This window comes from Ursus americanus, chromosome 4 (genome assembly GCF_024610735.1).
Source record: "Ursus americanus isolate L20-20 chromosome 4, mUrsAme1.1.p, whole genome shotgun sequence".
NCBI lineage: Eukaryota > Metazoa > Chordata > Mammalia > Carnivora > Ursidae > Ursus > Ursus americanus.
The window spans coordinates 23034526-23049919 of record NC_142130.1 but is presented as its reverse complement, the minus strand read 5'-3'; the positions used below and the strand labels follow the sequence as shown (position 1 = coordinate 23049919).

The 15394-nt window shown below is 48.3% G+C and overlaps 1 protein-coding gene across 4 annotated transcripts in view; it reads left to right on the top strand.

Annotated features, from left to right (window-relative positions):
* Positions 1-4455: 4455 nt before the first annotated feature.
* Positions 4456-15394, top strand: part of DGKG (diacylglycerol kinase gamma) — a 203539-nt gene continuing 192600 nt past the window's right edge. For all 4 annotated transcript variants that reach the window (XM_087861478.1, XM_087861477.1, XM_087861476.1 and 1 more), the window contains exon 1: positions 4456-4720. The gene's annotated coding sequence lies outside the window, so the exon portion shown is untranslated. The remainder of the gene's footprint in view (positions 4721-15394) is intronic.

Here is a 15394-nt window from a genome sequence, read left to right as displayed (position 1 = left end):
ACCCTGGTGATGGCGCAGTACTTAAAAGTTGTTCAGTTGAGGGGCGCCTGGGTGGCACAGCGGTTAAGCATCTGCCTTCGGCTCGGGGCGTGATCCTGGCGTTATGGGATCGAGCCCCACATCAGGCTCCTCCGCTATGAGCCTGCTTCTTCCTCTCCCACTCCCCCTGCTTGTGTTCCCTCTCTCGCTGTCTGTCTGTATCTCTGTCGAATAAATAAATAAATAAAATCTTAAAAAAAAAAAAAAGAAAGTTGTTCAGTTGATAGTACTTAGAGTATGAGAGCCAGAAGGGGTTGTAGAGACTGTGTCCAACCTCCTTATCTCACCAGTAAGAAAACTGAGGCCCACACTGGGGGCTGACCTGCTGACATTCCCAGGGCTGGATCCGCAAAACCCATTCATGATAAAATGTGACAAGGAGCAAGCCTCTCGGCTCTTCCACCCTGTCCTTCCATCTCACAATCTCTCTTGTGCACAGCCCTCACAATCAAAGCAAAGAGGAAAGCGAAGGTCAGGACTTGGCTGAGATCAGTTCCCATCCTGTACTTGTTTGATAAAATGGAAAGATCCCATCAGCTATGGAATCATGAACTATCAGGTGGAAAGCAGCTTGGAAATCATCTGGTACAATCCTCTGGTTTTGTAGGGGAGAAAAGTGAGGCCCAGAAAGGCAAACGGAGCCCCCTGAGCAGAGGCTTGAACCCATGCCTCCGCATCCCCAGTCACTGACCCCACCTCTGAGACCTCAGCTGTCTGCAGTTGTCATGCGCTGTTCACCCAGTTTGTCAGACAGTCCGACTTAAAAATTTCCAGACACAGGTACCTGACTCAGCCCTGGTTCTGCCTTGGCACTGGGGATCAGGCATCAGCTGCCGGCTTGAATGATGTGTTCCCCGAGCAACATGGTGAGTGCGGGCTGCCAACACTGAAGTCTTGGGGAACGTTAAGTGTTGAGCCAGTGAAACATCCAAAAATGCCCTGTCTCTCAGAAACAAGGGTGACTCATCGGAGTGCTTGGGCTATGACTGGGAATGGCATTACAGTGGCCAGAGGAGCTAAAAACTCACGCTCACAAGCCTCCAGCTTCTCTGGCCCTGGCCCCTTGCTCACAGCTCTCTTCTCCAACCTAGAGCCAAAACACGGCCACCGGGAAACCCAGACGACCTCCTCCCTGAAGACTTGACTATTCAAGCCTGGGAAGGTCTCCCTTCTGAGAATCTCTGCTATATAATTGAGCACTTGATTTGATACTGTCTTTTATTTCTTCTTATCATTGTGAGTGTTTGTTTCATAGCCGCATGGATTGAAATGCTCTGAGGGGAAGAAGTAAGCTTCCTTCTCCGTACCCGATAGCTCATCTTAGAGTGTCACCGCACAGCCGAGACACACTCAGCCTCACAGCTACTCCTGGCTTCAAGGCTCTTTCCACTTTACGTTGTATTCACACACACAGCAACTGCTCCATAAATCCTCACTTGTTTCCCTGTGGCTTCAGCATTTTCAAAGACAGTCCAGCAGCCAGGGCCTCTGTCAGCCCACACCAAGCCTCTGTGCAAATTAGGGAAAAGGCACTCCTTCCCCCAGACAGACACAGCCCTGCTGGGGGGCTCCCGGCGCTCCCCTCCCCCCAGGCTGCGTGGCTTCGTGGAGCATGGCTGGACTTCAGCCCCTCAGCTGGGTGTTCTGTGCAGTGAGCCCCTGCACCCTGGGGCTCTGGTCCCGCAGGAGGGCAGCAACCGGATCTCACTTGCCTTGGCCCTCCCCGCTCTCCATTCTGACAGGCACAGCCTTTCTTGGGAAAGCTGGCATCAGAGGCTTCCCAGCTTATTTCCCAGCCCCCTCTCTGTCAAAACCAACAACAACAGAAAATGTCCCCCTTTGAGAGTTCCTCAGTACTCACAGACTGAAGTCTACACCATGGGCAGGGCACTTGGGGACCCTCTACAATAAGGTCCCAACCTTCCTTCCCTGTATCGAAGGCCCAGAACTCACCCTAGGTTGTCCTCCTACTACACCCTCAGCCTAGAGTTCCCTTTTCCCGCTGAGCTTTGTGTCACATCCCCACACCCCTTTCAAACACAAACCTTACCTCCTCCCTGATGTCACAATCAAAATAACCATTCTCCTTGGTGCTTCTCCCTACCGCCAGCCCTCCCTGCCTTCCACATTGCTTTGACCTCTGTTACAACCCTTCCCCCACATTTTGTTAGTGTGCAACCCAGTGGCCAGCTGTCTTCAAGCCCTCTGTCCACACAGGCTTCTCTGTGCTCACCCTGCATCAGCCCAGATGCTAAACTCAGCCCCACCCTGAGTTCCCCCAAAGGAGTCCCCTCACAAACAAATTGGGGAACAATATTGCCTGCACAAATGATTGTGTTATAGGAAGGGTGGAGAGCGGAGACTTCATAGCCATACACACCCTCACCCCCCTCCCTTCCCAGCAAACTTGTTTATGAATCTCTGCAAGCACTCCTGTTCTCCAAATCTTTGCTCAGGGACTTTCTCTCCTTAGTCTTCCTCAGTGAGCCCCAGATCAAGTCAGGCCTCCATACTCTATCCCTGCATGGTTTCTGCATTCCAAGCATCTGATGTATTCCCTTCCTACTCTAGTAGGCAGACCCTCCTACCTGTAAGCATGCACCCCCAAATCCATCATGATGCTAAGCCAAATGGAGACTCTCCCTCCGTTCTGTCTCCTTTAGAAAGAGTCAGGAATCGACAGAGCAAGAATGTTTTTCTCATGACATGCATGTGAGTGTGTCTTCCTCCACAGATAACGCAGTTCAGAAGGCAAGGAGTGTGTCTTTCACATCCAGCCAACCCAGCCCTGTGAGAATATACACAGTAAGCCTGTGAGCAGCCTTCTCTACTGGGGACAGGGACAGTTCTAAGCCCTTTCTGTCTTTCGGTTCTTCTTTCTTCCCAAGAAAAGCCCAGGACTAGAGTCAAAGGAAAGTGTCTGAAGACACAGTAGGAGCTTGACGGATAGTTGTGAAATGAATGAGTCAGTGAGTGAAAGGGAAACCAGATAGAAGAAAAACATCAAAAGCACCCTCACTAGGGTTGTCATAGTCCAGCTCAAGGGAGCATTGAGAACCACCCAGGGTGACAGAATGAAACGAGACTAGTGAGTGATAGGGAGAAGTGTGGACACGGGGTTCCGGTATTGGCTCTGCCCTCACTGCCATGTGGAACCTTGGGGAAATTTCTGAACCTCAGTTCCTCGTCTGCCCCATCAGCATGCCTGCAGATGGTCTAATATGGACACTGATCATCAGGGTCCTCAGAGCTGACATTCATGTTTGAGTCTTCTCCCCCAAATGCCCAGACACCCAAGGCCCCTTGGAGCCTCTGCAACTGCCGAAAGCTTTTCTTGGCTGCAGTCCTGACCCGGGGACCTTCACTGCCTGCTGGCAGGAAAGAATTCTCAGTTGTTGAAAATGGTAAACTCTACTATTTTACAAATGAGAGTCCCAACTCCCGATGACTCTAAATGTGGTGTGAAATGGACAGAAGTCATCCTGCTGGTGTGACCTGCCTGAGATAGTGTCACTACCACCACCACCAACCCATGCAGACAGGCACGTCACGGAAAAAGAAGCAACTCAGCGTGCCTTAGCCGGTGTTGGCCCTCATCCCTAACCCCTGACCCCCAGCCCCTTTTCTGTGCTTTCCTACATTTTTAAAAGAAGAACAGACTGCTTGCTGCGCGGGAAAACAGTCCACGCTCGACTGAAAGCAAAGGAGAAAGGGAATTAACAGCTCTCCGTCTTGAGGTCTGATCCGGGGAGCGCCGGCGGGATGCGGTTGGGACCCACCACACCTGCGGAGGGGGAATTCTTTTCAGATCAAACAGTCACCAATCTCCTGCCACCAATCTCCTGCCACCCTGGCCAGGGCTGTCAGATAATGTGCCCTGCGAGGGGGAAGCGATTTGGAGGTTAGAGACACTGAGTTCCCAGGAAACGGAGAAAACTTGTTGATTTTTAATTTGCATTTTTTTCTCCGATTTGGTCGGGATATTCAGGCAGCCTAGACTTTGGTTGAGATGTGGAAATGCCCAGTGGGTATTCGGTTTGGTTTGTCAAGCAGTTGTCCTCCGTCTCCGGAGTCAGCGGGCCTCCGGCGCCCTTCGGAGCCCACCGCTGTTGCATGCTCGCCGAATCCCTAAGCCTCTGACTCCTCCTCCCGGACCGAAGCTCTATCAGAGAGAAGTGCCCGAACTGCGCGGCGCCCGTGCCCAAGTTGTACCGGAGGGACGCGGGGTCGCAGCGAGCTGATCCGCATTCACGCGTGTGCGGAACGCGCGCGCGCGTGTTTGTGTGTGGCCCGTGTGTGCGCGCGCGCGGGGGTGCGGGGCGGGCTCTGCGCCCGGGGGCAGGGCTCCGCGGGAGAGTGGCAGGCGGACTCGCCAAGCGGCTAGGGGCGGGGCGCCGCAGTGCCGTAGTAGCGGGCAGCCGGGACGCACTGCTTGGGAGCCGCGGATACGCGGGCAGGCGCAGGACCCCGGCTCTGCCTAGCCCCACCAGGGCCGCGCCAGCTCCGCGGCGCCCTCTTGGGCTGCCCCCCTCCTTGAGAGGGCTGCGCTGGCGGGAAGGCGCCCAGACCACAGCCTCGGTCCCCCTTCTGTCTCTCGGTTCCTCTTTCCTCCCAAGTAAGGGAATAAGCCCCGAGGAAGGAGCGCCCCGGGGAACCGCGCAACCAAGTGTTGCATGGTGAGGTAAGACGGCCGCCGGCGCAGCGGAGGGGGCTCAGGCGCGCGGGCGCGGGCGGCCGCAACTTGGAAAAACCAGGGCAGAGCGGGAGCCAGCCGCGCGGCCAGGCAAGGGAGCCGCGGGCGAGGCCACTGCGCCCACCCTTGCGCTGCCACCTGCCGCAAAGCCCCTGCGGGAGGAAATGCCCCGCTGGAAGGCTGAGGACGCGGGAGCGGCACGGGTGGGGCATCGGCTCGCTCTTCGACTGGGCAGATCTTCCACACCCCAAAGGTGTGCGGGCGGGAGGTAACCTTGCTCCGGGCACTTGGCTCCAGCCACCGGCTAGATTTCTCCCTTCTAGACGTACCTTGCTTTCTTGGTAGCCGGTTCGCGCGCCAGGGTGCCCAAGGGCGGTGAGGAGCGGGGACACTTTTCCTAACGTCTGGCCGCCAAAGCCTCTGACCGTCCCGCGGGATTCCAGGACTTTGGGACAGTCCGCAAAGCCGCTGGGCCAGGGGAGCTTGAAGGGAGGCTGAAGAGAACACAGACACCTTGACAAATACAAGCTAGAAAGGGAGAGGAGGGACCGGAGAGAATATAACGCTGACCTGTTTAGTGACCGAGTCCCAACATGTGTGTCCGTGTGTGTGTCTTGAAGGGCGCGCATCTAGTATCACCTGTGGGGCTTTCCAAAACTCCACTAGTCCACCTCACCCTGCACATTTGACGTTTTCTTCCTCCGGGTGGGTGGACTAGAATTTGCGGAGGGGGCGGCGGAGTTCCGGAAAGCCCTACAGGTGACTCTGCCGCGCTGCCCCCGCCCCCGCCATCACTGCAGTGGAAAGCCTGGGACGGGAGCGAGGAGGCGTCGCCAGCTGTGAGCGATCCAGCTGCGGAACTCAGAGTGGCGGGCACGACTCCCCCTCCCCGCCGCCGAGGGTCTGCGGCAGCGCGCGGTGATCTGTGGCTGCGCCGCAGTGGCGCGCGGGAGAGCTGAGAACCCGCCGACGCGCTCGCGGGCAGGCGCGGCCCGACCCGCTCCTCCGGCTGCATTAGCATACGATGACCTCGCCGTCCCGGGAGGGCCCGGCCGCGCTGCTTGTCGTTCTTTCGTTTCGGGATCTGGGGGTACGCACCTCGGGTCTGGAGGTGTGGACCGCGGGTAGTCACTCGTGAGGGGCAGCGGTCAGGACACAGGGCTGGGAACTGGCCGTCAGGTTCCAGTGGGGAGAATGAATCCGTGATTCCGGTGCCTGGGGTGCTTTGTGTAAAATACAGCCTTGAGAGAGCCACTTGCTGGAGCACAGGGCACCCTCGTTGTCAGTGAAGGACATTGGATCCGTAAGGGCAGTTGTCATCACAGTTTGGTCACGTACATACACGCACGCACGCATACACCCCTACCTTTGTGGTTTATGATCCTCTCATTCCAGAAATACGTCCTAATTAACGGGGGAAGGGACTTCGCCGCTTGACGCGTTAAAAAGGGCTCTATTTGCCAGAGATTCCGTTCTGAATATAAATTATACCCATTAAATAAAGCAGGTGCAACTAAGCTAACTTCCCTGTTGTACCCCTGGTCTAAGTCTTCTCTTCGCCAGTCACCCTTAACGTGTGTGTGTGTGTGTGTGTGTGTGTGTGTGTGTGTGTGTTGTGTGTGTTACGTGGATGTGTAGCACTGCCAGCGTTCTCTCAGGTATTTTTCCGGGAGGGGTGCTGAGTCTTTCCCACCTTACACTTTTAGTTCAGTTTTTGGTTCAGATCAGTCAAGACATGGGAAGAAAATGATAAATATCAGAGCATCTGGGAATCTAGGCTCTCAGAGACTGGAGAAACCACTAAGGACACCAGTTGCGGCTCCCCCCCACCACTCTCCACAGAGCACTTTCAACAGGTGGCATCCAGAGGTCCCAGCTGTGCACTCTGAGGCCCTAGCAGGGGAAGAACCCACAAAGCAGTAGCTCTTCCCTCTCCTGCTGATCCCTGGGGGAGGAGGCTGCCCCCAGCTCCTGCTTTGGAAGAGGAAGGGAGAGTTGTGATAAAATTCTTCAAAAAAAAATCTTACTGTCTTACATCATTACATGTACCTTTTTAGTGTAAAAGTGGTTCGTGTTGAATGAAAAAAAATTGGGGAAGTTGGAAAGTGTGTAAAGAATCAAACCTCCCACAGTTCCACCACCCAATTTCCACACTGTTACTATATTGGCATATTTCTTTTCTATCCATTTTTTGCCTTGAAATCCTATAACCTATAGTGAGCCTACATTTATTATCTACTAAATGTATGTTTTAGGTGCTAAGCATTTTATATTCGTTGTGTCATTTAATCCTCAGAAGCCTCTCTGAGGCAAGTATTATAACCAACCCCAGAGAGTTCAGGGGACTTGCCCATGCCACACACCTAGTAGGTGCCAGACCCAGGATTTACACCCAGACTGAGTCCTGAGTGGTTGCCTAGCCTCTGTAACTATTGCTTCTCTGCCCTCCTTGTCCCCTCAGTTAGTGTTGTAGCAAAAGTCCTCCACGAACACCATTTTCACGGCTGTGTATTATTACACTATTAGTCATTTAGCAACTACAAATAACTGCACAACATCCCTGCTGCATACATTTCCAAATACTTTCTTTGGATAGATTCCCAGAAGCAGAGTCACTGGGCCAAAGGGCATGCATGTTTCAAGACTCCTGATGTATAGGACAAGCTGCTTTTTGAAAAAGCTACATCAATTTACACTTCCATCCATCAGGAGGCCACTCTGCCACAGTCAAAGCAGATGACCTCTAAAGACTCAAATAGACCAAGGCCTCATGTGCCCAAACCACAGCACCCGAGCATCCCCTTGGCCTCTCCCGAGAAGGAATCACTCATATTATGTAGCTTTCTACACATACCTGTGATTACAGAAACCATACAGTATGGAGCCATACCTGCTCTTATGTGAGCGGCTGTCAGTTGCAGAATTCTCTGCCTAGATGTCACATATTAGCTTGGGCAAATCAAACATTGTGTAAAATATACAAATGTGCCCAAGATCCCACTTCTCTGTGTAAGTAATTGGAATAACCCTTATTCCTATTAAAGTGCATCACCGTCACAGCCAGATTCAGCCAGTCCAACCAATCCATAATAGCTTCTTCACGTACTGGCCATATTCACAGAGCCTTTTGTTTATACCAAGGGAAAGAATTCCACAACAAAACCACAGTGGGAATTGATGTCACCTTATATGTAACAGAGTTCATCTGCCTCCCTACTCCCGACCAAATCAGTTATGGTTAGTGACTACTAATAAAGCAATACCAAAAAAAGGCTATATACATCATCCCCCCCCCAAAAAAAATGCCCCCGGGTGAAGAAGATATGGTTGCAGAAGAGAAACGAAATTAAGCAATACGAGAAGACACAAAGGGGAAATGTTTAAAGACAAGAAATTAGCCCTAGGCTCCGAGTTTACCCTAAGACAATGTTTGCCCCATAGCCACCTCTGCCACCAGCACTGGGTCTCATAGCCCTGGAATGCAACCTATTTGAATAAATATTCATTGAGTCCCCTCTCTGAAATCTGTTTATTCAAGACTCCATTCAGATCTTAAACCATCCTTCTGGGAAGCGCCCCGCCCCCCCCCCCGCCCCCGCACTGCTCCTCTGGGTTAGAGACCTCTCTCTGCTTCACCCACAGCACCTGTGCATACACTTCCCTCACTATGGTGAAATCACTTCTTTGCATAGCCCCCACTAAACTGTGAGCTCATTGAAGGTACAGCTCTCACCATACCTGCAGCACCTGAGATAGAACTTATGCACCACAGACAATTAAATGTGGTGAATGAACAAACAAGAGAATTTTCCAGGTAGTGTCCTGGGGGCTTTTGTGCATTTCTCTTTCATGTATATTTATGTGCTTAGACTAAATAAACTGTGGCAGCCTCAGAAATGTACCAGGAAAGTATCTAGAGCTGTGCTATGTCCACATGGGACTATTTCCATATTCATTTAACTCATTAAAATTAAATAAAACTTTAAGTTCCATTCTTCAGTCACATCAGTCATATTTGTAGTGCTTAAATGCCACACACGGCTTCTGGCGACCACATTAGACAATACGCACATGTAGAACATTTCCATTGCGGCAGAAAGTTGATCTGGACAGTGTTGGTTGGATTGTGAGCTTGGCGGGGGCAGGGGATGTGAAGCCACCATAGTCCCCGCAACCAACACAGTACCTGGCCTGGAGGAGGGTGGGAGTGGGGAGAAAGAAAGGGGAGGGATGGTGGTAGTAAATGGAGTAGTAATATTAGGGATACTATTTATTGGGCCCCTACTTTGTGCTCCCCATGGTGCTATATTTGGTATACACGTTGTCTTACTTAATCTCCACATTACTCTGAGCCTGGTATTAGCCCTGTTGTACAGACAGGAAAACTGAGTCTCAGGAAGTCTAAGTAAGTGCTCATGAAGCTGGTAGGAGAGACTGCGTTTTAACTCCGAGTCCTATGATTTCAGAGCCTGTTCTCTTAGGCCTTTTTCTTGCCTGCCTCAGTAAGTGTCATGTGTGATATTGTAGATGTGAACTGCCGTCAGCTTGACTTCCCAGGGAGCCAAAGAAAGGGTATTTTTGAAGGCTTCCCGAGGAAAATAATTAGTATAATTTGCGAATGTTAATGGCATTTCGAGAGTGCAAAATTTTGCCGGGGGCTCCAGAGGCCTTGTTCCTGGATGAGTGACAAGGGAGAAAGGAACCCACCCATAGTGTGGTCTGACCAGAGGGCCAAGACTGAGGAGAACAGACCCGCCAGCCAACCACCACCACCCATGCTTCTCCTCAGGAAGGCCTGTCACCAGCTCCGAGGGAAACACTGGCTTGGCTAGGGTCTCACAGCCAGTTCATGGCACAACCCGGCTCCTGCCTCCGTAGGCAGTGCCCTTTGCTCTCCTCCACCCTGCCTCATACGTCGTTGGCTTCAGTGTCTTCACTGTCATTGTCATTCTTGCTTCAGTTTTCCCTTTGTTCTTAAAGAACAAAATACAAAATTTCAAGGGACGCTGAATTAGTCCCAAATAGAGATTATTACCTCTTTCATTTTACATTTCATATTTCTGTTGAAACTCTGTAAGGTTGAACTGGGAATCTATACCAGTAATACCTGTTGAGCTTTGTACCAACTGAAACAAACCAACTCTTAAACTTCTTCTTGAACCGTATCACCTGCCGCACACCCCCGTGCTGGTACAGATGCTACCTGGGACCTGAATATAGAGCCCTTGCCTTTATTACTCATTTCATCTTGTTCAGTTAGTCTTTCCTGCCAACTTGCCCAAATATTTCTAGCTTTGATTCTGTTATCCAGTGTATGTACTGTCCCTTCCAGCTGGCTTCCTGTCATCCCCCAATCGGATGAGCATGACCTCTTCAACTAAGTCATCGATAAAAATGATGAACATTACAGGATTCTGAGGCACGTCACTATTTGCTCCCTAAAGAGAGATGTTAATTCATTAAGTAAACAGCACTCTTTCAGAAAATTTATTCAACTTTTTATACTATTACCCAGCCCATATTTCATCTTTTTCAAAAAATTATCAAAGGACTCTTATCCAAGGTTTTGATAAAGTCCAGATACTCTTTATCACTGGTATTTCCCTATCTGCCTGCCAATTATGTTGTCAAAATTATTTTGCTAGTTTGACATAAGCTACTTTCAGTTAACCCTTGTTGGTTTTAGAGATCACAACTTCAGTCCTAAAATCTCATTTCACATCCTATTCCAGATTGTTCTCTGGGATTAACATCAGCCCCTCAAGTTAAGAAATTTTCATATATTTTTCCTATTAAAAAAAATAGAACTGTCTTTGCCCTGGAGATGCTGATGTCTGTAGTGCTGAGAGTGGTGGGGATGATGGTAGTTGGCAGTGGTGATGGTGGTGGTGGTAGTGGCTCACTTACTCTATGATTTTGAACAGATTAAGGAGAGTGGTGCAGTGATATCAGTTGCGTGTTGTCTTAGCACCCTGGGATGTTATTCAATTAGGCCAAAAGACTTGGATTAGTTTGAGGCAGATCTAAGAGTCTCTAGCATCATAGAAAATGAAATCAGGGAAGGAGCCTAGAGGGTACCTGACCCCAGGCCTTTGTCTTAAAGCGAGGAATCCTTCTCCATCTAAAGAGGAAGTGTCCTGCATGGGGTCCCACATCCCCGATAGGAACTGAGGTCTCCCACACTTCTCCAGGGCATGACTCCATCTCTTCCTCTTCATTTCTGAAGAAGCACAGCCTTTGTTTTTTTATAGAAATGTCCACTATCCTCTTAGAATTGACCTCTGAAGTCACTGATGCCTCAGTAAAAATTCAAGATTCTTTCCCGGCATTGTGATTTAAAAGGAGAAAGTAAGAGAGCTTAAGGGCTCTCATTTTCCAAGTGGGAAATGGAGCCAAAAGGTCTTCAAGGTAGGACAGGGGCACAGAGAGAGAAGGGTCAAGTAAGAAAAGATTTTTTTAGTTAATAAAAATCACGAAATAGTAACCGTCCTTTGCATGTGCGCCACACTTAGAAGATAACAGGGTGCTCATATTCATGAGCTCTCCTGATTCCAGTCACGATTGTGAGACAGCACAGGCTTCCCCAGCCTTTTTTCAGTAGAGTCATTTCACCAAAGCAGAGGCCGTGGCGTTTAGAAGAGTCTGTTACGGCAAGACAAAGGATGACAGGTAAAACTCAGGGGTACGTAGCTGCTGACAAACCCCAGATCCACCTGCCCAGCTGGCCATTTGGGCCCACCACACTCTTCTGGGTGGTCTGTATGAAGAGTTCTCTCCTCACTTCAGACACAAACAGTGTTTCGTCCACACAGAAACTGAGTTTTCACTTCCCTGGTGGCTAATCTGATGTGAAAGTTCCAAGTAGCCAGAGGTCAGCAAGGCCACTTTGACCCTTAGATGCTGAATGCTTGAAATGTTTGGCCCAAATGTTTTCATTCGTTGCTGTATTTCTCCACTTCTCTGCTCTGGGACAGTGGCCCACAGCCCTTTACTAGCTGCCTCAGTGTCCCTGCCTTTCAGTAAAATGGAGCTAGAGAAAGCTGTTTCAGTCTCTGAGAAGGCCGGACGATTCCTTCCAGAATCCTTGAGGTCCATGGAAAGTGGGGTGGGTGTTCTCATCCAGTTTCCCACTCTTCTCAACGCAGAGTCTCATCAACAAGTATGTCCATGATCCCCAGAATCCTACACCAGGACACCCACTTTTGAAGTCGGTCCCCTCCTTTTTCTCATGCATGGATGCCCACCAGCCTTTGGCTGATTACAAAGTGATCTTGTCCAACCATTAGGAAGCCAGTAGTTATCTGTTCCTATGGTTGGGAAATTCCCTCTTTGCTCCAAAGCTTCCACTGTTCCTAATCTGTAAATCATGTAAAACATGGCAAATAAATTCATGAGGAAATTCACCCAATCATTTGGCTAACATTAAATCAGAAAATATATACTGAACATCCCCTCTGTGCTAGGCATAGGAGTAGTTTCTGGGGATAGGGCCCACTGCGTTTCCAGGAGGTGTGTGGGACAGAGACAGAAATAGATATCATGTAGCATTATCTTCAGATGAGATTTGGAGGAGAGTCACCTTGCCAGCCTAGGAAGGTATTAGACCAAGGAGGTCAGGCATTACTGTCTGGAGTAGATAAACTTCAGCTGAAATTTGAAGAATGGGTAGAAGTGAAGAAGTGAATGCGGGTAATACATTCTGAGTGTGGGTAATAGAGGGAACAGTGTAAGCAAAGGCACAGAGGCAGTTCTTGTCTCCAGTTCAGTGTTGCTGGAGCAGAAACTGTGATTCGAGAAGTGATGGGAGGTAAGCCTGGAAATGTGGGCAGGAGGGTCTTGTCTGTCAAAAGAATGTGGATCTTTTCTGGTAGAAAGTGGAGGGTCACTGGGAAATTTTAAGTGGGAACTGACATGGCCAGATTTTAACATTAGAGCAATCCTTCCAGCTGCAGTGTTATGAAGGGAGGAGACAAGAAGCAGGGCTGCCCATTGGGGGCTTCCATGGGAATTTAGGTAATATGTGGACTGAACAAGGTGGTACAGAGGGAAGGACAGAATCAGGAAAGAACTTGTAATTAAGTGGATGTGAGTGTAGTGAGGGAGGCAGATGAACCAAGTTAGCTCCCAGGCTTCCACCTCGTGTGCCTGGAAGGCTAGTGGTTCCATTGACCATGAGAACCAAGGAACAGAATAGGGTTAAATAAGGAGTCAGTTTCGGGACATGTTACATTTGAAGTGTCAGTGCGAGATCCAGGTGGAGATGTGGTTGATAGATGAGCTCTGTGGCTAGAAACCCAGATTAGGGAATCATCACTCTAAGTGATAGGTGAAACCACAAGAGCTGATGAGATCATGGGAGCTGACTTTCATTTATCTTGATATATGTATTGCCAGTATCTGAAAGATGTCAAGGAGATCCGTGCCTCTTCAACAAGGGAAGGGCATTTCTCACTGCAGTGAGCGTCCGGGCTTTGTAGGCCAGCTGTGCCAGGAGCCATTTGCTGACTCAGACCTTCAGTGTCACTTCGGCCAGATGAATTTCCTCTTCCACATTTGAGCTTCACAAATTTGTAATCAAGGTCCCCTTCTCTAGACCAGTGGTTCTCAATGCTGGTTGAACATGAAAATCACCTGGAGAGCACTGCCGAACTATCAGTTCTGGGTTCCACTCCTTGAGATGCTAAATGAATTGGTCTGGGGTCAGGGCCTGGGCCTGAGTTTTTTTTTTTTGTTTTTTTTTTTTTTGAGGATCCTCAGGTGGCACCAGTGTTCAACAGAGTTAAGAACCACTGCTAAGCAAGAAGTTCCCTCAGTGATTCCTCTACAAGGTTTTTAATTCCTTAGCTTCTCTGGTAAATCTCCTGAGTGCGGCACGTTTTCTCTAAAAACCCACTTTAGCGTGTCAGAACCTACACTGGACATTGCTCTCCGGTCATGATCTTGTCTGCACATTATCCCTGTCTTTGCATTCAACAGTTATTTCTGCCTCATGCCTGCAAGGCTCCTGGGAAGCTTTGTTAAATATCCTGTCTCTGAGTTACATAACTGATATACCTGTCAAAAAGACCTAAGAATCACCTGCTATGACTTCTGAATGAACCTCGGTTAGTTCCAGGGAATCATTGCTTTCTCTTCCAAGTGCTAACTAGGCAGCGCTCAATCTAGCAGTTCTTGAATTTTGATTTTCACCTGGAGACTTTCCCATCAGAGATTCTGATTCAGAGGTGTGCAGTGGTGGCCCAGAAGCAGCATTTTCCACCAGCACTCAGGGTGATTCTGGTGTAGGAATGCCACCTTTAAGAAATACTGTGTTAAAAATTGGAAATGAAGAATACACATTTAACTCATACCTACTCCTGTAATTTTTTGTTGAAATGATCAGATTAATATATAAATATTTGAGGATATTTATTATAGTACTGACAGCCAGAAAAGGATACCAATGTAATCTACATGTCAGAAATTTTGACAACAATCCATGATGAAGAGTATACATGAGAGCAAATCAAGGGAAAGCTCAACCATAAGTCACCAGAGTGGAAGGAAAAATTGGCCTGCAGATGAAAAGGAAGGAATTCCTAGAAGAATTTCACTAACATCTCTAAGGGTAAAGTGACAGGGGTACAAAAATGGGAGAAAATTGTTTGCAAACTATGTATCTAAAAGTGGGTTGATATTCAGAATATATAGAGAACTCACCAAACTCAACAACAAAAAAACCAAACAATCCAATTTAAGAATGGGCAAAAGATTTGAAAAACATTTCTCCAAAGAAGATGCACAAATGGCCAATAAGTACATGAAAAGATGCTCAACAACACTAATCATTAGGGAAATGCAAATCAAAACCACAATGAGATACTATTTCATATCCATTAGGATAGCAATTGTGAAAAAAAAGAAAGAAAAAAACAAATGATGAGGATGTGAGAAGGTGGAACCCTTGTGCACTGTTGGTGAGAATGTAAAATGGTACAACCACTATGGAAAACAGTATGGTGATTCCTCAAAAAATTAAAAATAGGAATACCATATAAGCCATCAATTCCTCTTCTGGATATATACCCAAAAGAATCTAAAGCAAGGACATGAAGAGATATTCATACACCTAAATATGTAGCAGCATTATTCACAATAGCCAAAAGGTGGAAACAACCATGTGTTTATCAGTGAACAAAGGGATAAACAAAATCTTGTATATACCTACAATGGAGTTTTACTCAGCCTTTTAAAGGAATGAAATTCTGATGCATGCTACAACATGGATGAACCTTGATGACATTTTGCTACGTGAAATAAACCAGTCACAAAAGGACTAATACTGTATGGTTCCACTCAAGGATGTATTTAGTATAGTCAAACTCCATAGAGACCGAAAGTAGAAGGGTGGTTTCCAGGGACTGGGGAAGGGGAGAATGAGGTGTTATCATGTAGTAGTACAGAGTTTCAGCTTTGTAAGATGAAAAAAGCTCTGTGAATGGATGGTGGTGGTAGTTGCATAAAAATGTAAATGTACTTAATGCCACTGAACTGTATACTTAAAAATGGTTAAGTGGTAAATTTTATGTTATGTATATTTTACCACCATAAATAAACATAAATTATATATTATGTATATTTTACCACCACTAAAAAAAGTATATATAGAACATTATAATATAT